This window comes from Pseudorca crassidens, chromosome 21, assembly GCF_039906515.1.
Source record: "Pseudorca crassidens isolate mPseCra1 chromosome 21, mPseCra1.hap1, whole genome shotgun sequence".
NCBI classification, from domain to species: domain Eukaryota; kingdom Metazoa; phylum Chordata; class Mammalia; order Artiodactyla; family Delphinidae; genus Pseudorca; species Pseudorca crassidens.
The window spans coordinates 4,410,171-4,435,883 of record NC_090316.1 but is presented as its reverse complement, the minus strand read 5'-3'; the positions used below and the strand labels follow the sequence as shown (position 1 = coordinate 4,435,883).

General features: G+C 45.7%; 1 protein-coding gene across 2 annotated transcripts in view; it reads left to right on the top strand.

Annotated features, from left to right (window-relative positions):
* The first annotated feature begins 3,015 nt into the window (after positions 1-3,015).
* Positions 3,016-25,713, top strand: part of CSGALNACT1 (chondroitin sulfate N-acetylgalactosaminyltransferase 1) — a 321,135-nt gene continuing 298,437 nt past the window's right edge. Inside the window, exon 1 of one of the 2 annotated variants that reach the window (XM_067722138.1) lies at positions 3,016-3,090. The gene's annotated coding sequence lies outside the window, so the exon portion shown is untranslated. The remainder of the gene's footprint in view (positions 3,091-25,713) is intronic. The other variant, XM_067722141.1, reaches the window with a different exon arrangement.

Genomic DNA, 25,713 nt, shown 5'->3' with positions numbered 1-25,713 from the left:
GGCACGAACCCGTGTCCCCTGAATCGGCAGGCGGGCTCTCAACCACTGAGCCACCAGGGAAGCCCAGTAATTGGGTTTTAATGAATGAGCTTCATAAATGCTCCCTGGGTTCCTGGACGGCTCTGGGTCAAGGTTCTCAAGGATCTAGGTGAGGTTGAGAAGTCTGACGTTGAACTGTGTGAAATACTTTTGTGCTTAAAGTTTAATATCTATGCAGTGTTTTGGGAAAAAGGTTTTAATAACCTTTTAACCTTTTTTAAAATAATTTTTAATAACCTGAAAAAGGTTATTAAAAATTACATATTATAGTACACATATTTTGTATTTTATAAGTGTAAAAGTTTGACACTTTACATATTTTTTTTTAACAGTATATTTTTATATGGACTAGTTCCCCCCCTCCCCCCAAGAGGACAAGATCATTCTGGCATCATGATCTTACTTATTTCCAGAACTTTGTGCATATTTCTGTACTGTTACCACATTACCAGGACCATGTGAAGGTAGCAGCACCTTTATAATGTGCTTGGAAATTCAAATAACATATTCTGATTTCTAAATCACTATGTTTATGAAAAACGTTTACATAAGAGCACAACAACTAAAACCTAAAACCCATGTAGAAAACTAAGAAAGTCTAAGGGAACCCATCCTTCTACTGGTTTCACTGTCCCAATTCTGTTTGGCATCGTCCATCACAGAGCGGGAGCTGCAGAGGGGAGCTGGTTGGTCTTTCCCCTGTTCTGTTTCTGTTAACGGTGGACACTAAGGATGACTGACACTGCCTCGTAATAGTGCCTCCGCCCCCAAAAGTGGCCCTCCCCAAAGATAATTCATGTCATCAAAATAGTATCTACTAAATAATAATTGAAAGAATATCTACTTTCTTTCTGGGTAGCACACCCACAAAAGGTACGTTTTCTCACATTATGCTATCAGTTTTGTAGTTTTATCATTTTTCAACTCTCTTATTTTCTCATTATTGTACCAATTATTGTGAAGAGGTACCTGGAGGCACCAAGCCCTTAGCTAGCACTGGCTTCATGACTCGATACATATTGATGTGAACCGCTGTGAAACGTATGGATACCTACGCTGCTGTGCTGATCTATTCCTATCCTAACTGAGAAAGGTTGTAAAATTTCTTCACGTAACTTGACAGGTGTGTTACAAGCCCTGGAGCTAATGTGATTAATCCTGACGTGATCTCCCTTTTCCTTCTAGATGATGGGAAAAGAGACAATCGCAGCCACAGGGGTGGGTGCCTCCCCCGCCTCCCCCAAGCCAGTGCACGTGACCTCTAGGTCGCCCGGTGTGCCAGCACATCAACCCCTACTCAAGTCCTTGGCCCATCCTCCAAACCAGATGCGTTGCTTGAACCCTATTATACAGAGATTCTGGAGACATTACTGAACAGAGAGATGGGAGATACCTCAGCAGCAGAGGCAAGAAAATCAATGCTTTAGCAACCCACCTATTACTGCGTGGGGGTGGGGAATGTCTTGGGGACAGGCGGAAGGCTCTGAAGAGGTTACTTGGTTACCCAGAGTGCCTGATTGTGCTGGCCCTAATCTTTACACGACTCATCAGTAACCCAGCCTCTATGTGGCTCCTGCACCTGCACAGTGGACTGTCCTACGATCATGTATGGAGGAGGCTTGACCAATCACTCGCACCTACATGTATCTGGATGCCGCGTTAGCCATTTAGGTACCACCTCCATTACTTTGCAACATTCTGGGGGCAGTACGTTGAACCCGTATTTTTCACCCATTTGGCAAACACCTGCTTCTCCCCTCTTTCCCAAATCACAGTTGAGTTGCTGTGGGGACCTCCTCACAAGGTAAATCACTCAGGGGAGTCGGGGCGCGGACAGAGCCACTGAGGTCCCGGGGCATCCTTGGAAGAAGGATGGCCTGGGGTGGTCTGGGGAGTTGCCGTAGAAGCAGGCTTTCTGCTGGGATGCTGGCTTCTGGCGTGCTTCTTGCGGGTCAGTACGTGCTTGCCTCCAGGACTTACCAGCCTGTGCCCACATACAGTCTGTGTCCCCAAATCTCTGGGATGGGGACCCTGGGCATTCTGCTGGCCGGGCAGTAGAAGGAGTACCAGGCGCCGGAGGACTGGTCTCAGCTCTGGTCCTGCCCTGCCTCAGCCGTGGGCGCCTCTGCAAGCTGCGTGGAGAGACGGCCTCCTCCAGGCGGACACTGTTGCCTCCTGTCTCCTTCATTATACCGAGAATTGGGGTTCAAAATACCTCCCCCTCCCGCAGAGGAGCGCTGGAGCACTTGCAAGTCAAGGGCACTTGTGGCCCTGAGGGCCTGTGTGTGTGTGTGTGTGTGTGTGTGTGTAGGCGCTTTATTACTCAACACCCCGGCTGCCTGCTTTCCATCCTGCTCCCCCCGCCCCGCTCCGACCTCCCTTCTCGGCCTCCCAGTGGCCGTCAGGGCTCCCTGCAGACATCACTTCCCCACGGCTGTGGGGTCGCGGAGCTCACGGGCTTTCTGACCTTCCCTGTGAGTAACAGCTCTCTAGTGAAGGGATATAACCCACTCGGGCCGCAAACACAGCGACTGCGGGATTAATTCTCCGAAGTGCCATGTGCAAAGTTTGGGTAAGTCAGTCGGCCCAGGGCGGGGAGGGCAGCTGAGAGCAGGCAAGGGGACAGGGCGGCTGGGGGGAGGGGGTCGGGCGGGGGTCTCAGTCCAGAAAGAGGAAGGGCCACACTTGCCGGGTGGACTCCAACGCCCCCTGCTGGGGCCCCACAGCCACCGCGTCCTCGCCCCTCCCTCAACTTCGCCGGGTCTCAGGAGCACGCCGAGCCGCCACCTGCGGGGTGGTCTCGGGGGCGCCCGCCGCAGGGGTAGCGGCTCAGGCCAGGGCGCCCGCTCGGGCCCGAGGGACCCCGCCCCGCGCCCCGCGGCTCGCGGCCCCCACCCGGCGCGGGGCTCGGCCGCGGTCCCGCGCTCCCCGCCCCCGGGTCCCCGGAGGCTCCGCGGCCGCCCGAGCGGGAGGTGGAGCCGAGCCCGCGGCGCCGCGCAGGAGGAGCCGGCGGCGGCGGGAGCGGCGGGAGCCGGCCGGCAGCGCCTCGCGGTGAGTCGGCCCGGGCCGGCCGGGCGTGGGCGCCGCGGGAGCGTCGGGGCGGCATCCTCGCGCCCCGCGGCTCCACCACGGGAGGCTCGCGCGGGCGTGGGGGGCGGTGCCGCGGGGAGGGGTTCGCACCGCAGGGTGGGGCAAGGAGGAGAAGAGGGGAGGGGGTGGCGCGGCGCCCGCAGGTGGGCGCGCGGGGTCCTGGGGGAGGCTTCCCGGGAGGGCCCCGGGCGCTGCTGGCCGGGGTCGCTGTGGCTTCACCAGACTCTGGTGGCCTTCAGCTGTTTGATGACTTTCTTGAACACCGACTAAAAAGTAGCCTTTGCACGTGCCCGCGTGACTGCTTTAGCTGCGGCTGCACAGAGTCGTCTTTGCTGGGATGGAGAGGGCGCGGGGGGCGCGCTCAGGTGGAGGTGGGCAGCGTGCCCTCTGCCTGGGACCCTGGCCGGGGCGAACGTGCCCGAGGGTCGCTGCGATCCGGGATGCCGGGAGGAAGTGCTGTGCGCCGTCAGCGGAGGGGCCCCCTCGAGGGCACGGTCTGGGGGTCGGGGTGAAGGGCGGCGGCGGAGGAGAGCTGTACGGAGACGCCGCGAAGTTGGTGTTTCCGCGGCGCTTCCTGCACCTGCACACCGGTCGGTGACTTTGAATTTATCTTTTCACCGATGAGCCAAGGGATGGGAGAGGAGAAGGTCTAACAGCGCCGTGCACATCAAAACAGCGAGCCTTGGGAAGCCCTCGTACATAATAGAGTGGCTATTTCGCCTCCAACTCCGCTTTTATTCTGATTTCAAAGCCTCGGAGTGGTTTTTACTTAAATGTCGTTAGAGAGGTCCAGATAATAAAGATAATAACTGTTCTTTCACGTCTTTTTACTAGAAATGGAAATTCAATTCTACCGGGTTTGTTGGATTTTAACATTTTCATACAAGAAACTCGTAATTGTTGTAGCGTTACTTGCAACAGTGAACCTTAACCAGCCCTGCGCGGTGCTGTCATGTTGCTAATTAGAAGCAGAAAAGCCAAACTTAGATATAGAAGCATAAAGCAAAAAACATAAAGCCTTAGTCATAAAAAGTGACTCAGACACGTGTAATAGTGCATAACAGGACATGGGACAGTGTGTTGTGCTCCCGGAGAGGGTCAATTTCTGGAAAGCGAGAGATGGGCCGTAACGGTTTAGATATGTGATGGTTCTTTCCATCCTATGTGTACTCTAAAGTATACAGCATTGAAATGCTTTAATTCTGTTCGTCTTTGTGCTCCAGTTTGCAAACTGTCATAATGGGGTTCAAAGCAAAATCTCAAGATTTTGGATTCACCAGATTACATGAAAGCGAAAGGAACATTTGCTTTGCCGTCCCAGACTCCTGGGCTCCAGGCAGCCTCCCATTTATTAACTGTATGACCTTGGGCAAGTCACCCTTTCACAACATCGGTTTCGACTTTGTAAAATGCCAGTAATATTCCTCACCTTATGAAGACGTTGGGAAAAAGGAAGTAACAATTAGGGGCTTATCCCAGCGCCCAGAGCACACTAAGTGCTCTGGAAAAGTTGTCTCTTGTCTTCCTTGACTTTTAGGAACCCCCAGGTCTGGCATGTTTCAGCGCTGTTGCTGTTTTTAATTTAAAATTCCTTGTGTGCAGCCTTCCTTCCCATCCATCCCTTCAAGCACCCTTTATTGAAGAACCTCAGATGCTGCCCTGTCTGGGTGTTTGGAAGTGAGGGGCTGACGCTCTGGAGGTGGAGGTGGGCAATACTTCAGGTTTTTCCTGTTGGTAAGAATCCATCACAAGGTCGCACGATAACGCATTGTACTTCCCAGTCTTCACGTTGTTCTAGCTCTGTCCCCAGTGTAATGTCACACTGGAAAGAAAGCACAGGAAGCTCTGCACAGTGCTTGCTCTCGCTTTTACCCTGTCTCTCCAGGCCAGCTCAGGCCGGGCAGGGCGCACGGGATTTGAAAGACAGGATGTAATGAAGTTATTCTTCAGGTTAGTTTTTTTTTTTTTTTTTTTTTTTTTTTTTGCCGTACGCGGGCCTCTCACTGTTGTGGCCTCTGCCATTTCGGAGCACAGGCTCCGGACACGCAGGCTCAGCGGCCATGGCTCACGGGCCCAGCCGCTCCGCGGCATGTGGGATCTTCCCGCACCGGGGCATGAACCCGTGTCCCCTGCATCGGCAGGCGGACTCTTAGCCACTGTGCCACCAGGGAAGCCCCTCACTTTTTTTTTATTCCTAGTGAAAGAACCTTGGGATTCTAAATGATGGCCCTACTGTATATTAGGGCTAATAGAGGTTATTAAAGAAGGTAGCTCAGGTAGACTTGATTACCTATCGGTTTTACCCTGGTGATGAAGCAGTCTTATAAAAGCTTACGCAGCCAACGGAGCAGCGGCTCCACCACTAGGGGCCTCTTCTGCATAGCGTATCACCCAGGCTGTCATTCTTTGCCATTGTTATGTCCTGTAAGGTAGCGAACTTAACTTCCTGGGCTCACCACACGGAATACTTTATTAGAAAAGGGCAACCTTGTGTGAAAAGCATTATCAAAGGCCTAAAAATATGTGCAAGTGGTCTTAAATGACAGATTCGGTACCATCTGAGAATAACTTTAAAGATTTAAAGGAGTTGTAATAATCGGGCTTTTTGCTTTGCATATCCTCATATTCCAATATATGACTTCAAAAAAACTGTCTAAAAATTCAAATATATGATTTTGCTCTAGTATTTTTCAGGGGATTATGTTTTTGGTAGAGCTTATTTTTATCTTTTTATGTGTTTAAAATTGCTTTATTTCCTAAATTGGTACTTGGAGCACTAATAACTTGTTTCTCAAGGAGTTTATCTGGCCAGTAGGAGCTGCTGGTGTCTTGTCTTTTTTAAAAATGGGGCCATGTGAAATTCCACGCATAAAAAAATATATTTTATTACATTCCAAGATGTATCATTGACAGGCATTTTCCTTCTGGCAGTTTTTGAAAAGCCCTCTTACTTCTAAATTATAGCTTGAATGAAGCTAGTCAGGCTGGAGACTATTGAACAACTTGAAGGTGTGTTGGTGTTTTTATTTGTCAGATGGAATTTGCTATTTGGTAGACAAAAATACCGACAAGGTATGTAAGCAAACACGATGACTGAAAGTATTGCCATATGGTTTGTGAGTGAATAAGAGAACATTGTATTTTCAGGTTTTCAGTGAAATTTAATTACAGTGACAAACTAAATACCAGTAATTGGTAAAGCAAAACTAACTACCGTTACAGAAGAGTTCAGCACATTGCAGGCCCCAAATCTTACCGAGGGATTTCTTCTGAATTCAGTACGTTATCAGACTTCTGATTCCGATTTTCGCGTGGCAGGACTTTTCTTTTCAGTGTGTTTTTTATTGAAGTATTGTTGATTTACAATGTTGTGTTAATTTCTGCTGTACAGCAAAGTGATTCAGTATATATATACATATATATTCTTTTTTTAATATTCTTTTCCATTATGGTTTATCATAGGATATTGAATATAGTTCTCTGCTATATAGTAGGACCTTGCTGTTTATCCATTCTCTATATAAAAGCTTACATCTACTAACCGCAGCCTTCCACTCCATCCCTCTCCCAACCCCCTCCCCCTTGGCAACCACCAGTCTGTTGTCTCTGTCCGTGATTCTGTTTCTGTTTCATAGATAGGTTCATTTGTGTCATATTTTAGATTCCACATATAAGTGATATCCTATGGTATTTATCTTTCTCTTTCTGACTTCACTTAGTATGATAATCTCTAGGTCCATCCATGTTGCTGCAAATGGCATTATTTCATTCTTTTTTAATGGCTGTGTAGTATTCCATTGTATATATGCACCACATCTTCTTTATCCATTCATCTGTCAATGGACAGATAGGTTGCTTCCATGTCTTGGCTATTGTGAATAGTGCTGCTATGAACATAGGGATGCATGTATCTTTTTGAATTATAGTTTTGTCTGGATATACATCACGTGGTGGGACTTTAAAACAAGGCAGTCTGATCTTTGCTGCCTTTCTTTCAAGGTCTAGATCATTACTAAGTACTGGGGAAGAGGAGAACTTCTGTGTGAAGGTCGTAGATAATTCTTCTTATCACTTCCCGATGAGTTAGCTAACTTTTGGGGGTTATGTTTAGGATTCTGAGCATGTCAAAGAGTTACACAGCTCCTGTTTGCACAAGAATGCTTCTTTAAACTGGGAGAGCGCTGCCGCTGCCCTCAAACATCCCTCCAGTGAAGGCCCTGCATCTCCCTGCCTCCCCGACTTCCCCCGGAGGGAGGCGGAGGCTCAGCCACAGTGATGGGTGTAGAGCTGCGTGCAAGGCGAGGCATGTGAGTTTGGACAGCAGCCTGGAGCTGACCAAGATGATGGATGCCCCAGGTGGGAGGAATTGCGTGTTTTCACATGGGAGTCTTTTTTTAGGAACTTGTGCTTGGGCCCTGCATGCACAGAAACAGCAGCACTGGAGTTTGCAGAGAGGCTTGGATCCTGTGGCTTAGTGAAACAGTGCTTTGATGCACAGATCATTTTAGTTGTTGCTTTTGGACAGCGCAAAACATACATTTGGTTATCCTGGGGTCAAATCTGCTACTCTCTTTCCTTTTCACACAAAGGGATATTTGAGTTGATGGAAGAAGAGGGGAGCAGGAGGCAGGGAGGAGGTAGATGGGAGTTGTCTGTTTATGCTGGACCCCTGGTCCCCTTATTTTCCCTTCCCAAGGGACGTGAGCACATGCCCTGCAACTTGATGATAGGAGCTATTCACTGGTGTTTTGGGGCTATCCTCATCTACTCTGTTAACGAAACTACTAAGATGATGGTTTTTGACTTAGGTGCTGGGTACTCTCAAGAGTGACCTTCTACTTCTGTCTCCTGTCTTTAGAAACTTACTCAGTTAATGTGGCAGCTAACCTCTGAACAGGGCTGCCAGCCCAGCAGGGGCCCCTTTGAGGTGAAGCATCCGCGCCAGGGTGCACGGCGTGTGAAGCAGAGTGTGGGCCTCAGCCTGCTTGCCTCCCATCGGGCACTCTTGTGGGACAGTTGTCCGCACAACTGTCTGTGAGACTTACACCTGTACAAGTGGTTAGAACAGTGCTGGGCACGTGATCGATGAGAGATGTATCGTTGCTGCTGCTGGTGGTGGTGGTTATTATTATTATTATTATCATTACTGATGGCATTGCTTTCAGGGTAGACCATGCTGGTAGGCACAGTAATCTGGAACAGAGGATTCAGGTGAACTTAGTGTTTGCAAAAGCAAGTGATTCATTCATTTCAGATTTCTTGCTACATTTCCATTAGAGTTCTTCTCTTCATGTGACAGAAACGGCTCACACAGAGCCCTTAACCATGTGGCAACTGCTTTGCGAAATGTGGGCAGTGAGTTGTTCATTCAATCAGCACAGCACCCTTAGGAAATGTGCACTATTATTCTCTGCATTTTTGCAGATGAGAAAACCAGGGTGTAGAGAGGCCAGTTACCTGCCCGAGGTCAGCTCGTGGGTGGCAGGCCTGAGCCTTGAGTCCATGTCTGCCCGGCTCCAGAACCTCTGTGCTGTCTTTGCCAACATCCATACTCTTTGAGTTGGTAGCCTGGAAAGCGTCTTCGAGTTCTGAGGGTTAACAAAATGTGAAAACATTGATTTCCCTTAGATTCTTGTATTTGTATCCTTTTCTAGACACGACGGAGCAGGATGACAAATGAACTGTTATCAGTGGGTCTGCTTCAGCACTTTTTATTTATAGATTTTTATATGTGGCTTTTCCTAGTAGCTCGAAATACAATACAGTGTGGTACAACTTATTTCTGTACAACGGTTAACATCTTGTCAAGGCGCTTCTCGGGCATGTTACAAGCAGAATATATGAATAAAACCCAGCGTGTGGTTGCAGAATATTAAGGTGTGAAGGCTGGCGTCAGGCGTTCATGCATCCACTCAACAAATATTTCTTACTCACCTCTTCTCTGGAGTCACTCTGCCAGACACCACAGAGATGGCGAAGATGAGGAAGCCTGCAGTGCAGAGGAAGGCTCTGGGCCTTCGGGGTGGGCATTGCTGGGGTTTGAATCTCAGCTCTGTCGCTCACTGACTGGGGATCCTGGGCCCATCAGTGGACATCTCTGAGGCTTAGTTTCTCGTGTGCATAATGGGGAATAATAATACTTGGTAGGCTGTTGCACGAATTAAATGAGATGCATGGGGAAGCCATCAGGCCGCTGGAGGTGGTGGGTACTGACCCACAGCGGTGCCCTTCCTCTTCTCCCATCTTACCTGTCTCTTCTCCCACTTCCACCAATTACAGGGGCTGGGAGAGATAAAGATACTTAAGCTCCAAGATAGAATTCTTCCAAATGTTCCTTTCTGGTTTTCCCTTGCGGGGCTGGGACAGACCTGGCAGCGGGGTTGGGTGATACGTGAGCTGGTGCCAGTGCAGCGTTCCTGTCACACTGGCTTGTTACCCAGGAGGCCCAGAGGCGGATGGATTCCAGGAAGCAAGGGCAGCTTGGAGCCCAGGATAGGTGCCTATGGGTCCCAGGGGTGGGGATGAGAGTCTTCTGGGGGAGTAGCCAGGAACTCGGGTCCCATGGAAATTGGAACAGGCCAGAAAAGAAGTTAGAGGCGGGCTGAGTGGGAAGGGTTTGGGATGTGGGTGGAGGGCGAGGCAAGAACGTGAGCAGCTTGTCCTTGGGGACACGAGGGGGTCAGGCGGCTCAGATGTGCCGCTGGCGGGCAGTGCTGAGGCGTGGGGAGAGGCCTGCAGCCCTCCTGCACTGCCTACTCCATTGCTGCAGGGCTTGTTACAGACTTCCAGCTCCCTGGCCTCCCACTGCAGGGTTTTTCCAGAAGCACTGCAGCCTCTCCCAGCAAACAGCTAAGTCAAAATTACTAATTGTTGCCAGTTTTCACTCTAGATCTTCAAGGGGTAGCCGGTATCATGGGAAAATAAGCCTTTACTTATTCCAGTTGGAGACTCGGTTAAACACACCCAGATCTGTTCCTGGTGAGGCCGGGAGCCCGGTCCACAGGGCGCTGTTGAGAGTCCTGCTGGCCTTTCTGGAGCGGGGGCTGTGTTGTGCGATCACGGGTGTTTTCAGGGAGATGGTCCTAGTGGTTTTACGATAATGGGCCACCTTGTTTGGTGTCCGGGGTAGATGCCGTGTGTGGAAGGGATGGAGCGCGGGCTTCACAAAATCATTATGGTCTGGGACTGGCTGCCTCAGCCAGGGAGCAGGAGGCCCTGACTCATTTATCCTGCGCTGGCTTATGGGCATAAACCAGCCCTTCTGTGAATAAGCAAACAGGACCTGCCCAGGTGCAAGAGAAGCTTGATTCAGGGTTTAAAAAAAATGCAAGAAATTTAAAAAACGTATTGAATTGGGGAACAGTTTGTTTAAAGTAAGCTACTGTAATTTTCAAAAGCCCATTTTATAGAATTAATAGCGTGTATTAAAATGAAATGAACAAGCAGACTTTAAAAAAGCGACAGGAGGATAGCTTTGTGGGAAGGAGAGTAATCCTTGAAATGGATTCCAGGTTGGTTCCTTTGGTTCCTGGGGAGCTGAGTGGAATGAATGTTTGCTGATTGCTCTAATAAGTGAGACAGTCTGGTCACCTCCAGGACAGGCCTGGGCAGTGGAGCCAGTTCACCCAGGTCCACCCTTTCTTAACTGTGATCCTGGACAAGTTACTGAATTCTTTAGGTCTCAGTTTTCTCATCTGTAAAGTGGGGATTATAGTGCCCATCGTATTGGGCAGTTTGCCGATTGATTTAGAGAATGTATGTGAACGGCTTAGCTTGGATACTTGGTAGCATCAGCTGTTGTGATTACATAGGCGCACGGGAAGGAAGGTGGAAGGGAAACATAGGCGCACGGGAAGGAAGATGGAAGGGAAACATAGGCGCACGGGAAGGAAGATGGAAGGGAAACATAGGCGCACGGGAAGGAAGGTGGAAGGAAACATAGGCGCACGGGAAGGAAGGTGGAAGGGAAACATAGGCGCACGGGAAGGAAGGTGGAAGGGAACATAGGCGCATGGGAAGGAAGGTGGAAGGGAAACATAGGCACATGGGAAGGAAGGTGGAAGGGAAACATAGGCGCATGGGAAGGAAGGTGGAAGGGAAACATAGGCACATGGGAAGGAAGGTGGAGGGAAACATAGGCGCATGGGAAGGAAGGTGGAAGGGAAACATAGGCACATGGGAAGGAAGGTGGAAGGGAAACATAGGCGCACGGGAAGGAAGGTGGAAGGGAAGGCGTGGATCAGGAGCATCTGCATTCGCCCTGGGCCTGGACGCTTCTCATTCTACTCTTGCATAGTGTTTAATGTCTTAAGTTCTAGATGATTATAATCAGATACGTCTTGAACACCTGCTGTGTATATGTCCCTATGATAAGGTGCCTGGGTGTAGACTCTGATCCCAGAAAACTGCCCTCGGTATCCTCACGTAGCTCATGGTCTTAGGCTGAGAGGGGCAAGACCGTGACGGGGTCTTGCCGTTAAAGAAGGAATTCTTAGTGTCCCTCGGCTATTTCAGTGAGCTGCCCAAAGGATACTTGCCGTCCTTGGCTTATTTCCCATCTACGCTACATACAGATGGATAGAAAATAAGTGCTTCTTGGGTCTCGACATAAATAACTCAAAATACCCAGGGTACCTTTGGATGTCTTATTTGCGTAGAAATAAGATTTATTTAAGTACGTTTGTACTTAATACATAATGGGAACCCAGTGGAGGAGACTTGTGTTTTGGGGGATATTTCTTTGGATGTGGCTCTGACCTGCAAGCTCTTATACCTAAAGCACATTCTTTGGTGGGGAGGGTCCTTTTGTCTTTTCACTGAACTCATGGCCCATAGATTTCTGGGCCACAATAACGAGAGAGCTGTGTGTAAAGAGGGTTTTGTTTGTTTGGTTTGTATCTCTCCTCCAGATGGTGTACACATGTTGCTGCAGAAGGAGACTAGGTTGGTGGAGAAAGGATTCCCGAGCTGACTCACTCTGTGGCCATGGGCAAGTTCTTAATCCCTAAAGTAGGAATCTAATCATTGAGACTCAAGGGCCATTTGAATGCAAAGCAATGAAATTTATGGACTGTGGATGGCTTCATGAGTCCAAACAGTGGCTGAAGCAAAAATCTGAGCATAAAGCTAGTTACTCCGTTGGATCAAGTGACCGTTTCAACATCTTGGGTCTTGGGTTGTCTCAAAAACGGATTTTCTTTGTAGACAGGATATTTTTCACTTAAGTAATTAAAAACCCTCAGAGTGTTTTCCATGGAAATCCGTGGGCATACAGGAGAATTTATCCAGCTTCACTGGAATTACCTTTTTCTCTTCCTTCAAGAGTGACTCTGGACCAGTGCCTGGGCCATTATTAGTGTGGAGTGCAGAGGCCGTGAGAACACGCCCTTTATGCAGAGCAGGTGTCTCATGTTCTGATGGAAATGAGGCCGGAGACAGGAGGAGATGCAGGAACTAGACCCGTCTGGTTGCCTGAAAGCACGGGGAGGTGACTATTTGGGTTGTGGGGACGGCCCTTCCGGGGGTGAAGGCACGTGGGAGGCATCAGTTTTTTTTTTTTTTTCCTTACATCTTTATTGGAGTATAATTGCTTTACAATGGTGTGTTAGTTTCTGCTTTATAACAAAGTGAATCAGTTATACATATACGTGTGTTCTCATTACTCTTCCCTCTTGCATCTCCCTCCCTCCCACCCTCCCTATCCCACCCCTCTAGGTGGTCACAAAGCACCAAGCTGATCTCCCTGTGCTATGCGGCTGCTTCCCACTAGCTATCTATTTTACGTTTGGTAGTGTATATATGTCCATGCCACTCTCTCACTTTGTCACAGCTTACCCTTCTCCCTCCCCATATCCTCAAGTCCGTTCTCCAGTAGGTCTGTGTCTTTATTCCTGTCTTATCCCTAGGTTCTTCATGACTTTTTTTCCCCTTAAATTCCATATATATGTGTTAGCATGTGGTATTTGTCTTTCTCTATCTGACTTACTTCACTCTGTATGACAAACTCTCGGTCCATCCACCTCATTACAAATAGCTTAATTTTGTTTCTTTTTATGGCTGAGTAATATTCCATTGTATATATGTGCCACATCTTCTTTATCCATTCATCCGATGATGGACACTTAGGTTGTTTCCATCTCCTGGCTATTGTAAATAGAGCTGCAATGAACGTTTTGGTACATGACTCTTTTTGAATTATGGTTTTCTCAGGGTATATGCCCAATAGTGGGATTGCTGGGTCATATGGTATTTCTATTTGTAGTTTTTTAAGGAACCTCCATACTGTTCTCCATAGTAGCTGTACCAATTCACATACCCACCAGCAGTGCAAGAGTGTTCCCTTTTCTCCACACCCTCTCCGGCATTTATTGTTTCTAGATTTTTTGATGATGGCCATTCTGACTGGTGTGAGATAATACCTCATTGTAGTTTTGATTTGCATTTCTCTAATGATTAATGATGTTGAGCATTCGTTCATGTGTTTGTTGGCAGTCTGTATATGTTCTTTGGAGAAATGTTTATTTAGGTCTTCTGCCCAGCTTTGGATTGGGTTGTTTGTTTTTTTGTTATTAAGCTACATGAGCTGCTTGTAAATCTTGGAGATTAATCCTTTGTCAGTTGTTTCATTTGCAAATATTTTCTCCCATTCTGAGGGTTGTCTTTTGGTCTTGTTTATGGTTTCCTTTGCTGTGCAAAAGCTTTGAAGTTTTATTAGGTCCCAGTTTCTAATTTTTGTTTTTATTTCCATTTCTCTAGGAGGGGGGTCAAAAAGGATCTTGCTGTGATTTATGTCATAGGGTGTTCTGTCTATGTTTTCCTCTACGAGTTTGATAGTTTCTGGCCTCACATTTAGGTCTTTAATCCATTTTGAGCTTATGTTTGTGTATGGTGTTAGGGAGTGATCTAATCGCATACTTTTACATGTACCTGTCCAGTTTTCCTAGCACCATTTATTGATGAGACTGTCCTTTCTCCACTGTACATTCCTGCCTCCTTTATCAAAGATAAGGTGACTATATGTGCGTGGGTTTATCTCTGGGCTTTCTATCCTGTTCCATTGAGCTATATTTCTGTTTTTGTGCCAGTACCATACTGTCTTGATTACTGTAGCTTTGTAGTATAGTCTGAAGTCAGGGAGCCTGATTCCTCCAGCTCCGTTTTTCATTCTCAAGATTGCTTTGGCTATTCAGGGTCTTTTGTGTTTCCATACAAATTGTGAAGTTTTTTGTTCTAGTTCTGTGAAAAATGCCATTGGTAGTTTGATAGAGATTGCACTGAATCTGTAGATTGCTTTGGGTAGTATAGTCATTTTCACAATGTTGATTCTTCCAGTCCAAGAACATGGTATATCTCTCCACCTATTTGTATCATTAATTTCTTTCATCAGTGTCTTATAATTTTCTGCATAGAGGTCTTTTGTCTCCTTAGGTAGGTTTATTCCTAGATATTTTATTCTTTTTGTTGCAGTGGTAAATGGGAGTGTCTTCTTGATTTCACTTTCAGATTTTTCATCATTAGTGTATAGGAATGCCAGAGATTTCTGTGCATTAATTTTGTATCCTGCTACTTTACCAAATTTATTGATTAGCTCTAGTGGTTTTCTGGTAGCATCTTTAGGATTCTCTATGTATAGTATCATGCCATTTGCAAACAGTGACAGCTTTACTTCTTTTCTGATTTGGATTCCTTTTATTTCCTTTTCTTCTCTGATTGCTGTGGCTAAAACTTCCAAAACTATGTTGAATAAGAGTGGTGAGAGTGGGCAACCTTGTCTTGTTCCTGATCTTAGTGGAAATGCTTTCAGTTTTTCACCATTGGGGACAATGTTGGCTGTGGGTTTGTCATATATGGCCTTTATTATGTTGAGGAAAGTTCCCTCTATGCCTACTTTCTGCAGGGTTTTTATCATAAATGGGTGTTGAATTGTGTCAAAAGCTTTCTCTGTATCTATTGAGATGACCATATGGTTTTTCTCCTGCAATTAGTTAATATGGTGTATCACATTGATTGATTTGCATATATTGAAGAATCCTTGCATTCCTGGAATAAACCCCACTTGATCATGGTGTATGATCCTTTTCATGTGCTGTTGGATTCTGTTTGCTAGTATTTTGTTGAGGATTTTTGCATCTATGTTCATCAGTGATATTGGCCTGCACTTTTCTTTCTTTGTGACATCCTTGTCTGGTTTTGGTATCAGGGTGATGCTGGCCTTGTAGAATGAGTTTGGGAGTGTTCCTCCCTCTGCTATATTTTGGAAGAGTTTGAGAAGGATAGGTGTTAGCTCTTCTCTAAATGTTTGATAGAATTCGCCTGTGAGGCCATCTGGTCCTGGGCTTTTGTTTGTTGGAAGATTTTAAATCACAGTTTCAATTTCAGTGCTTGTGATTGGTCTGTTCATATTTTCTATTTCTTCCTGATTCAGTCTTGGCAGGTTGTGCCTTTCTAAGAATTTGTCCATTTCTTCCAGGTTGTCCATTTTATTGGCATAGAGTTGCTTGTAGTGATCTCTCATGATCTTTTGTATCTCTGCAGTGTCCGTTGTTACTTCTCCTTTTTCATTTCTAATTCTATTGGTTTGAGTCTTCTCCCTTTTTTTCTTGATGAGTCTGGCTAATGGTTTATCAATTTTGTTTATCTTCTCAAAGAACCAGCTTTTAGTTTTATTGATCTTTGCTATCGTTTCCTTCATTTCTTTTTCATTTATTTCTGATCTGATCTTTATGACTTCTTTCCTTCTGCTAACTTTGGGGTTTTTTTGTTCTTCTTTCTCTAATTGCTTTAGGTGCAAGGTTAAGTTGTTTATTCAAGATGTTTCCTGTTTCTTAAGGTAGGATTGTATTGCTATAAACTTCCCGCTTAGAATTGCTTTTGCTGCATCCTATAGGTTTTGGGTCGTCGTGTCTCCATTGTCATTTGTTTCTAGGTGTTTTTTGATTTCCTCTTTGATTTCTTCAGTGATCACTTCGTTATGAAGTAGTGTATGGTTTAGCCTCCATGTGTTTGTATTTTTTACAGAACTTTTCCTGTAATTGATATCTAGTCTCATAGCATTGTGGTCAGAAAAGACACTTGATAAAATTTCAATTTTCTTAAATTTACCAAGGCTTGATTTGTGACCTAAGATATGATCTATCCTGGAGAATGTTCCATGAGCACTAGAGAAAAATGTGTTTTCTGTTGTTTTTGGATGGAATGTCCTATAAATATCAATTAAGTCCATCTTGTTTAATGTATCATTTAAAGTTTGTGTTTCCTTATTTATTTTCATTTTGTATGATCTGTCCATTGGTGAAAGTGGGGTGTTAAAGTCCCCTACTATGAATGTATTACTATCGATTTCCCCTTTTATGGCTGTTAGTATTTGCCTGATGTATTGAGGGGCTCCTGTGTTGGGTGCATACATATTTACAATTGTTATATCTTCTTCATGGATCAATCCCTTGATCATTGTGTAGTGTCCTTCTTTGTCTCTTCTAATAGTCTTTATTTTAAAGTCTATTTTGTCTGATATGAGAATTGCTACTCCAGCTTTCTTTTGGTTTCCATTTGCATGGAATATCTTTTTCCATCCCCTTACTTTCAGTCTGTATGTGTCCCTAGGTCTGAAGTGGGTCTCTTGTAGGCAGCATATATATGGGTCTTGTTTTTGTATCCATTCAGCCAGTCTGTGTCTTTTGGTGGAGCATTTAATCCATTTACATTTAAGGTAATTATCGATATGTATGTTCCTATTCCCATTTTCTTAATTGTTTTGGGTTTGTTATTGTAGGTCTTTTCCTTCTCTTGTGTTTCTTGCCTAGAGAAGATCCTTTAGCATTTGTTGTAAAGCTGGTTTGGTGGTGCTGAACTCTCTCAGCTTTTGCTTGTCTGTAAAGGTTTTAATTTCTCCATCAAATCTGAATGAGATCCTTGCTGGGTAGTGTAATCTTGGTTGTAGGTTTTTCTCCTTCATCACTTTAAATATGTCCTGCCAGTCCCTTCTGGCTTGCAGAGTTTCTGCTGAGAGATCAGCTATTAACCTTATGGGGAATCCCTTGTGTGTTATTTTTCCCTTGCTGCTTTTAATGTTTTCTTTGTATTTACTTTTTGACAGTTTGATTAATATGTGTCTTGGCGTGTTTCTCCTTGGATTTATCCTGTATGGGACTCTCTGTGCTTCCTGGACTTGATTGACTATTTCCTTTCCCATATTAGGGAAGTTTTCAACTATAATCTCTTCAAATATTTTCTCAGTCCCTTTCTTTTTCTCTTCTTCTGGAACCCCTATAATTCGAATGTTGGTGCGTGTAATGTTGTCCCAGAGGTCTCTGAGACTGTCCTCAGTTCCTTTCATTCTTTTTTCTTTATTCTGCTCTGCAGTAGTTATTTCCACTATTTTATCTTCCAGGTCACTTATCTGTTTTTCTGCCTCATTCTGCTATTGATCCCATCTAGAGTATTTTTAATTTCATTTATTGTGTTGTTCATCGTTGCTTGTTTCATCTTTAGTTCTTCTAGGTCCTTGTTAAATGTTTCTTGCATTTTGTCTATTCTATTTCCAAGATTTTGGATCATCTTTACTTTCATTATTCTGAATTCTTTTTCAGGTAGACTGCCTATTTCCTCTTCATTTGTTAGGTCTGGTGCATTTTTATCTTGCTCCTTTATCTGCTGTGTGTTTTTCTGTCTTCTCATTTTGCTTATCTTACTGTGTTTGGGGTCTCCTTTTTGCAGACTGCAGGTTTGTAGTTCCCGTTGTTTTTGATGTCTGTCTCCAGTGGCTAAGGTTGGTTCAGTGGGTTGTGTAGGCTTCCTGGTGGAGGGGACTAGTGCCTGTGTTCTGGTGGATGAGGCTGGATCTTGTCTTTCTGGTGGGCAGGTCCACGTCTGGTGGTGTGTTTTGGGGTGTCTGTGGCCTTATTATGATTTTAGGCAGCCTCTCTGCTAATGCGTGGGGTTGTGTTCCTGTATTACTAGTTGTTTGGCATAGGGTGTCCAGCACTGTAGCTTGCTGGTCGTTGAGTGAAGCTGGGTGCTGATTTTGAAATGGAGATATCTGGGAGATTTTCACCGTTTGATATTATGTGGAGCTGGGAGGTCTCTTGTGGACCAGTGTCCTGAAGTTGGCCCTCCCACCTCAGAGGCACAGCACTGACTCCTGGCTGGAGCACCAAGAGCCTTTCATCCACACGGTTCAGAATAAAAGGGAGAAAAAGTAGAAAGAAAAGAAAGGAAGAAAGAAAGAGAAAGAAAGGAAGGAATGAAGGAGGGAGGGGAAAGAAAGAGGATAAAATAAAATAAGATAAAAGAAAATAAAGTTATTAAAATAGAAATAATTATTAAGAAAAAAAATTTTTTATAAAGGAAAAAAAAGACGGATGGATAGAACCCTAGGATAAATGGTGAAAGCAAAGCTATATAGACAAAATCTCACACAGAAGCATACACATACACACTCACAGAAAGAGGAAAAGAGGAAAAATAGTAAATCTTGTTCTCAAAGTCCACCTCCTCAATTTGGGATGATTGGTTGTCTATTCATGTATTCCACAGATGCAGGGTACATCAAGTTGGTTGTGGAGCTTTAATCCGCTGCTTCTGAGGCTGCTGGGAGAGCTTCCCCTTTCTCTTCTTTGTTCTCACAGCTCCTGGGGTTCAGCTTTGGATTTGGGCCCGCCTCTGCATGTAGGTCGCCAGAGAGTGTCTATTCTTCGCTCAGACAGGACGGGGTTAAAGGAGCCGCTGATTCGGGGGCTCTGGCTCACTCAGGCTGGGGGGAGGGAGGGGCATGGAGTGCGGGGCGAGCTTGCGGCGGCAGAGGCTGTCAAGACGTTGCACCAGCCTGAGGCGTGCCGTGCGCTCTCCCGGGCAATTTGTCCCTGGATCCCGGGACCCTGGCAGTGGCGGGCTGCACAGGCTCCCAGAAGGGAGGTGTGGAGAGTGACCTGTGCTCGCACACAGGCTTCTTGGTGGCGGCAGCAGCAGCCTTAGCGTCTCATGCCCATCTCTGGGTTCTGCGCTGTTAGCCGTGGTTCGCGCGCGTCTCTGGAGCTCCTTTAGGCACGCTCTTAATCCCCTCTCCTCGGGCACCAGGAAACAAAGAGGGAAGAAAATGTCTCCTGCCTCTTCGGCAGGTCCAGACTTTTCCCCGGACTCCCTGCCAGCTAGCCGTGGTGCACTAACCCCCTGCAGGCTGTGTTCACGCCGACAACCCCAGTCCTCTCCCTGCGCTCCAACTCTCGGGCTGGTGAGTGCCGGTCGGCATCGATCGTATGTGCGGGAATCTCTCCGCTTTGCCTTCCGCATCCCTGTGGCTGCGCTCTCCTCCGTGGCTCCAAAGCTTCCCCCTCCGCCACCTGCAGTCTCCGCCCACGAAGGGGCTTCTAGTGTGTGGAAACCTTTCCTCCTTCACGGCTCCCTCCCACTGGTGCAGGTCCCGTCCCTATTCTTTTGTCTTTGTTTATTCTTTTTTCTTTTGCCCTACCCAGGTACGTGGGGGTTTTCTTGCCTTTTGGCAGGTCTGAGGTCTTCTGCCAGCATTCAGTAGGTGTTCTGTAGGAGTTGTTCCACGTGTAGATGTATTTCTGGTGTATCTGTGGGGAGGAAGGTAATCTCCACGTCTTACTCTTCCGCCATCTTCCCCCACACCAGGCACCAGCTTTTTAAAACTCTCTTCCCTGGTCTCCGTAAGTGACTGTTTAATTATCTTGGGGGCAAATGTCATACCAGTGTGAAGCGGACAGGCATTACTGCAGCTCTTAGTCACTTAGGATTGAGAGTCAGAGAATGAATGGAGAAGCTTTGACGAAAGCTAGCCATGTTCATCTATTTTATCTATATGAACTAAAAATCTTTGAAATGGCAAAGTCGTGCATCTGAAGGGGCCACTTGGATTCTGGAGGATTTGTAGAGTTCATTTAATGGTCTTGTCAGTGACTTGTTGGAGTTAGAAGTCACGGGAGGACCACTGCTTAGCAACAGAAATAATGTTATTTCTGAGATCAGTTGGACCAACATAAGTATTTTGCAGAAATAATAGCACCATTGAGACCATTTGCAAGCAGCGAGGTGCAGTGTGTAGACACCATAGGTTCTTTGTAAATACGCATGAAACGAACAGAGGCACCATTTGGACTATCTCTGTATTTTCCAGATGAACAGAAAGAGGCCCAGAGAAGTGAAGTGCCTTATCTAAGATGGCCCAGCTACTGAGGGGAACGCATGGTCAGGAATGGAGCCCAGGTCTCTTGTTTCCATCCCACTGCTCTTGATGGGCCATGCAGCATCCTTGGGTACCACCGCCGGCTGGCAGGTAGTTTTAGGTGCCCCGACAATGATGCCACCTACACAATTGCCTGCTCTCAGGTTTTTCAGAGTCTGGTTATGGAGCTCCTGCCGTGTGCCCAGCACTGTTCTTGGTGCTAGAGATACACAGGTGAAAAGACAGGGGTTTCTGACCTCAGGGAGCTCTCAGTAGAGTGAAATACAAAGAAGGGACTATATTATTAAGCCATGGCTTAGTGACATGTGGAACATCTTCCTTGGAGATGTAAGCTCTCAGTGCCTACTTCAGGGTGAATGAGATTAGTTTTAATTTCCTGTTGATTTTACAGCATCAGAAATGGAAACGATGACCATAAACCTCATGAATCCAATTAACTCCAAATGATCCCAGTCTCATCTGGATTAAAATTTGAAACTCTTTTTTCTCTGCACTTCAAATCCATGATCTTTCTGGAAACACTTGCTAAGAATAGTTCTGGAGGAGTTTGTTTATGGACACAAGTCAAAAATTAAATTGTTTATGTCAAAGAGAAGTAAGATGTCGATATGGGTATCCCTGCAGCTAAGTCAGGGATTGAATTATTGGCTTTTTAATTAAATTGAGGCCCATCTTTTTCCCTGGGAGTGCAGAAGTGGCAGAAGCTTAGGAAGAAATCTATTAGGTACTAAGCAGTATCCAAAGCACGTTATTTGTGGAATTGTTTTTAAACCCGTATAAAAATACTGGAAGGACTGAGGTTCAGGTAGATGGAATGCCTTGGCAGGGGCGGATGGCGTGGCAGGGAGTCCCAGCATTAGCACAAAGTCTGTTTGCCGCTGCAGCTCCTGTGCCCAAGCGTGGCGCCTCCACGGGTACCAAGCGTGATGTGGCAGCGGCCTTGCAGTTGCTTTTGTGTCGTTCTTGAACAGGACTGCAGACCTGGAGCATGGGGTCCACAGCTCACACCATTGTTGGATGCGCTGCAAGCAGCGAGGTGCAGTGTGTAGACACAGTAGGTTCTTTGTAAATACGCATGAAACGAACAGAGGCAGCAACTGAATAGTCAACAGTGTTGGTGAGAAACTGTGTTCATGAACAGGGCATGTTACCTTCCAGGGTCCCTGCAGTTGAGTGTAAAGCTGACCTTGGAGAAACCAAACAAACTACCCACCCCAAAAGAAAAGTCTCTTTTAGTATCATTTGCTGTTCATAAGCGTGCCTGTTTTCAACTCTCTTCCCCACATACTGTTTTCTTACTTGGTGTTTTCTTCCAAGCTACCTGTAAGCAAATTATGCATTCATAATCTTATGGCAGGCTGGCTGGATCTAACAGAGTCAGGAAGGCTTCCAACACATTAAGTGTTCTTGAAGGTTATAAAAAGGAGGACTAATTATCACACTGACGTGATTATAAGAGAGATGCTGGAGGTCTCTCTTTTTTTTTTTTTAAAGAATGAGGCTTGGCCCCATCTCATATCTTACACAATTTTTAAAAAAATTTATTTTGTTTATTTATTTTTGGCTGCATTGGGTGTTTGTTGCTGTGCGCGGGCTTTCTCTAGTTGCGGTGAGCAGGGTCTACTCTTCGTTGTGGTGCGCGGGCTTCTCATTGCGGTGGCTTCTCTTGTTGCGGAGCACAGGCTCTAGGCGCGTGGGCTTCAGTAGTTGTGGCACACAGGGTCAGTAGTTGTGGCTCGCGGGCTCTAGAGTGCAGGCTCAGTAGTTGTGGCACACGGGCTTAGTTGCTCTGCAGCATGTGGGATCTTCCCGGCCTAGAGCTCGAACCCGTGTCCCCTGCATTGGCAGGTGGATTCTCAGCCACTGCGCCACCAGGGAAGCCCTGATGCTGGAGATCTTGACTCACTGGGATTTTGACAGCAGCCAGAGTAGTTAAGATGCTTTGAGAAACAGCAGAAGTGATCTATTTCCACCAAGTGATTTTCTTAAATCTGTGACATGGGCGTACCTATCGGCTCCTGAGCGAGAGGACGGACTGAATAATGCATGGAGTCACGGGGGTTGGAGTGTCGCTGGTGCTCACAGTGGGAGCCTGTGAGATTTTACGTTTAGTGATGATACCTCTCCCGTAGCCATCTGTCTCTCTCTTTAATAAGCAATGTTCCTTATCAGGTGATTTGTTTACATCGATTCCACCATTATACTTGTTAAATATTAAAGCGCTTATTCCCCCTTGTGTGAAGTCTAATTAGGCAAGGTGCTCAGCACAAGCCTGCATTATCAGAGTAATAGTCTGCTCATTACCTGTGACATACCTCAGCTTCCTGGATCATGTGTGGTTTGTTTTTCCTCCTTTCAGAGTGCCTGTGTACCTAATGTAGTGCAGGAAGGTTTGGTGAAGGGTTCAGCGCTGTCGGGCCATTGAGAAGGGGCCTGCTACAAAGATTATGAAACCTTTTAAAAATGAGTGGAGCGATGTATTATCTATAGTTGGCATTTTTCATGAATCAGTCTTCTGAACAGATGTTTCTGATGAAACTAATTTGACTAAATTAAAGAATCTTAAAATAGCTTTAAAGGCTAAAAATACAAGTTACAATGTTGTTTGGAAGAAGAGAAAACCCATCAGTAAGTAGTTGTATTTTATACATGCTGCTGATGAAAAGAATAATTTTAGATGTGGAACCAGTATTACCTGAAAGTCCATGGGGTAGTCCATTACTTACTTTTTCAACTTATTTCTTCTGTGCAGTCTAATGCAAAAATTAATTTGCATCATGGATTTCCTAGCAAGCATTTTATTAGTATAAGGCCAAAAGTAAGGCTATGAATCAGGCTAGTATCTTTGATAAGTTATCTACATCATTTTGAGACAATCATTGTAATGAACGTTGTCTTTTTTGGAAGTGTTCATGGTACTTCCTCATTATTTACATTCCTAAACAATTCTGCAGTGTGCTGTGAACATGTACACACACACACACACACAGGAACATGCATGTGCACACGTGTAATCTGGGGCTGATGGGCATGAACCAGATAAGGATTAGGCCCAGTTTATTGCTTATTATTCTCAGGGAGAAAAGCTTTTAAGCCGTGTTTCATGTAATGGGTGGCTATCAGGGCGAATCGGTTTTTCCCTCTCATGGTCCCAGCAGCTCATGTTAGGGTTTTGAAAGCGCCTTCATCCCTTCACAACTGCAAACAGCAGTAGCATCACTGGCCCTTTATGCACTATGGAAAGAAAGCAGCCTGTATCTCCTTAAAATGAGAGTTTATTTTGGGTTGTTTTTGAATGTAGTCAAATCAAAATGAGATTTAGCTCTGAGTTAAAATATGGATGTAAAGATCAGAGGATGGAAGGGAACTCACAGGTCATCTGGTCTAATGCTTCTGCTTCTCGAGTGGGGAAGCTGAGGCAGGGAGGCACGTGGCTCCTCAAGGTGTTAGCAGGGGTTCTGCTCTACGTACGGCACTTGTCTGCAGGCCTGATGGTGACCCTCGGGCCAGGTCCCACCTTCCGGCCCTTCACAGGTACAGTGTACCTGGGCCTGGATCAGTTTGAAAGTTTTTTTTAATTTAATTTTTATTTTATACTGGAGTCTAGTTGATTTACAATGTTGTGTTAGTTTCAGGTGTACAGCAAAGTGATTCAGATATACATGTACATATATCCACTCTTTTCCAGATACTTTTCTCACATAGGTTATTACAGGATATTGAGCAGAACTCCCTGTGTGACACAGTAGGTCCTTGTTGTTAATCTGTTTTATATATAGTAGTGTGTATATGTTAATCCCAAACTCCTAATTTATCCCTCCCCCCACCTTTCCCCCTTGGTAACCATAAGTTTGTTTTCGAAGTGTGTGAGTCTGTTTCTATTTTGTAAAGAAGCAAAAGCTAAGAGAATTCAGCACCACCAAACCCGCTTTACAACAAATGCTAAAGGAACTTCTCTAGATGGAAAAGAAAAGACCACGACTAGAAATAAGAAAATTATGAATGGGAAAGCTCACCAGTAAAGGCAAACCTACAGTAAAGGTAGGAAGTCATCCACACACAAATATGATATCAAAACCAGAAATTGTGAGAAGAGGAGAGCAGAAATGCAGGATATTGGAAACGCATTTGAAACTTAGAGATCAACAAGTTAAAATCTTGTTGATCAAAATCAACAAATCTTGTGTAAGTATAGACTGCTATGTCAAAAGCTCATGGGAACCACAAACCAAAAATCTACAGTAGATACACACACAAAAAAGGAAAAGCAATCCAAACACAAGATAGTCACCGAATCACAAGAGGAAGGGAAGAAAAAAGACCTGCAAAAACAAATCCAAAACAGCTAACAAAATGGCAGTAAGAACATACATATCAATACTTACCTTAAATGCAAATGGATTAAATGCTCAAACCAAAAGACATAGACTGGCTGAATGGATACAAAAAATAAGACCCATATATATGCGGCCTACAACAGACCCACATCAGATCCAGGGACACATACAGACAAAGTGAGAGGATGGAAGAAGGTATTCCATGCAAATGGAAATCGGAAGAAACCTGGAGTAGCAATACTCTTGTCAGATAAAATAGACTTTAAAATAAAGACTAAGAGACAGAGGACACTATGTAATGATCAAGGGATCAATCCAAGTAGAAAGGTTTTGAAGGAAAGCTTTCTACCTTACAGCCAACTCAAGGCAGAATGGGTATAGTCTGAACCTGTCCGGGGTTGGAGAACTTACGTTTTGTATCTGCTCATTGGCATATTCCTAGAAATGGAGAACTGAGAGCCAGTGTGTGCCTCTGAGCATCTCTGAGTTCAGCAGGGTGTCAGTAGGGAGGCCGCTGTCTGCTGTCCTGGGATGATGATCCAAGGGAGGGGCGCCTGCTGCTTGGCCGACCTCAGCTGTGAAGGCCCAGAGTCTGGGCTTTTCCAGCCTGCGGTGGCATCGTCAGGCCCTGAGTAAGTCATCCAACCAACACACCCCAGGGCACAGGGGTTAGGGGTTAGTTCACCTTGACAAATAACTGGCTTGGTGCTTGGTAAGAACCGTGATGGTTAAGCACGTGAGGTCTGAGGCCTAACGTATTTGGGTTGCACTAGCTGCCGTGTATGGAATTTAGGCAAGTTACCTTACTACTTGAGCCTCAGGCGTTTTGTCTGTAAAATGGGAACAGTAGCAAACATTTATATCGTACTCACTATGTGACAGCTGCTGTCTCAGTGCTTCAGGACCACTGACTCATGTACTCTTCACAGCAACCCTATGAGGTAGGTACTACCATCATTCCCACTTTACAGATGAGAAGACTGAGGCCCAAAGAGGTTCAGCGAATTGCTCCAGGTTACACAGCTGTTAAGGGTTGGAGCCGGG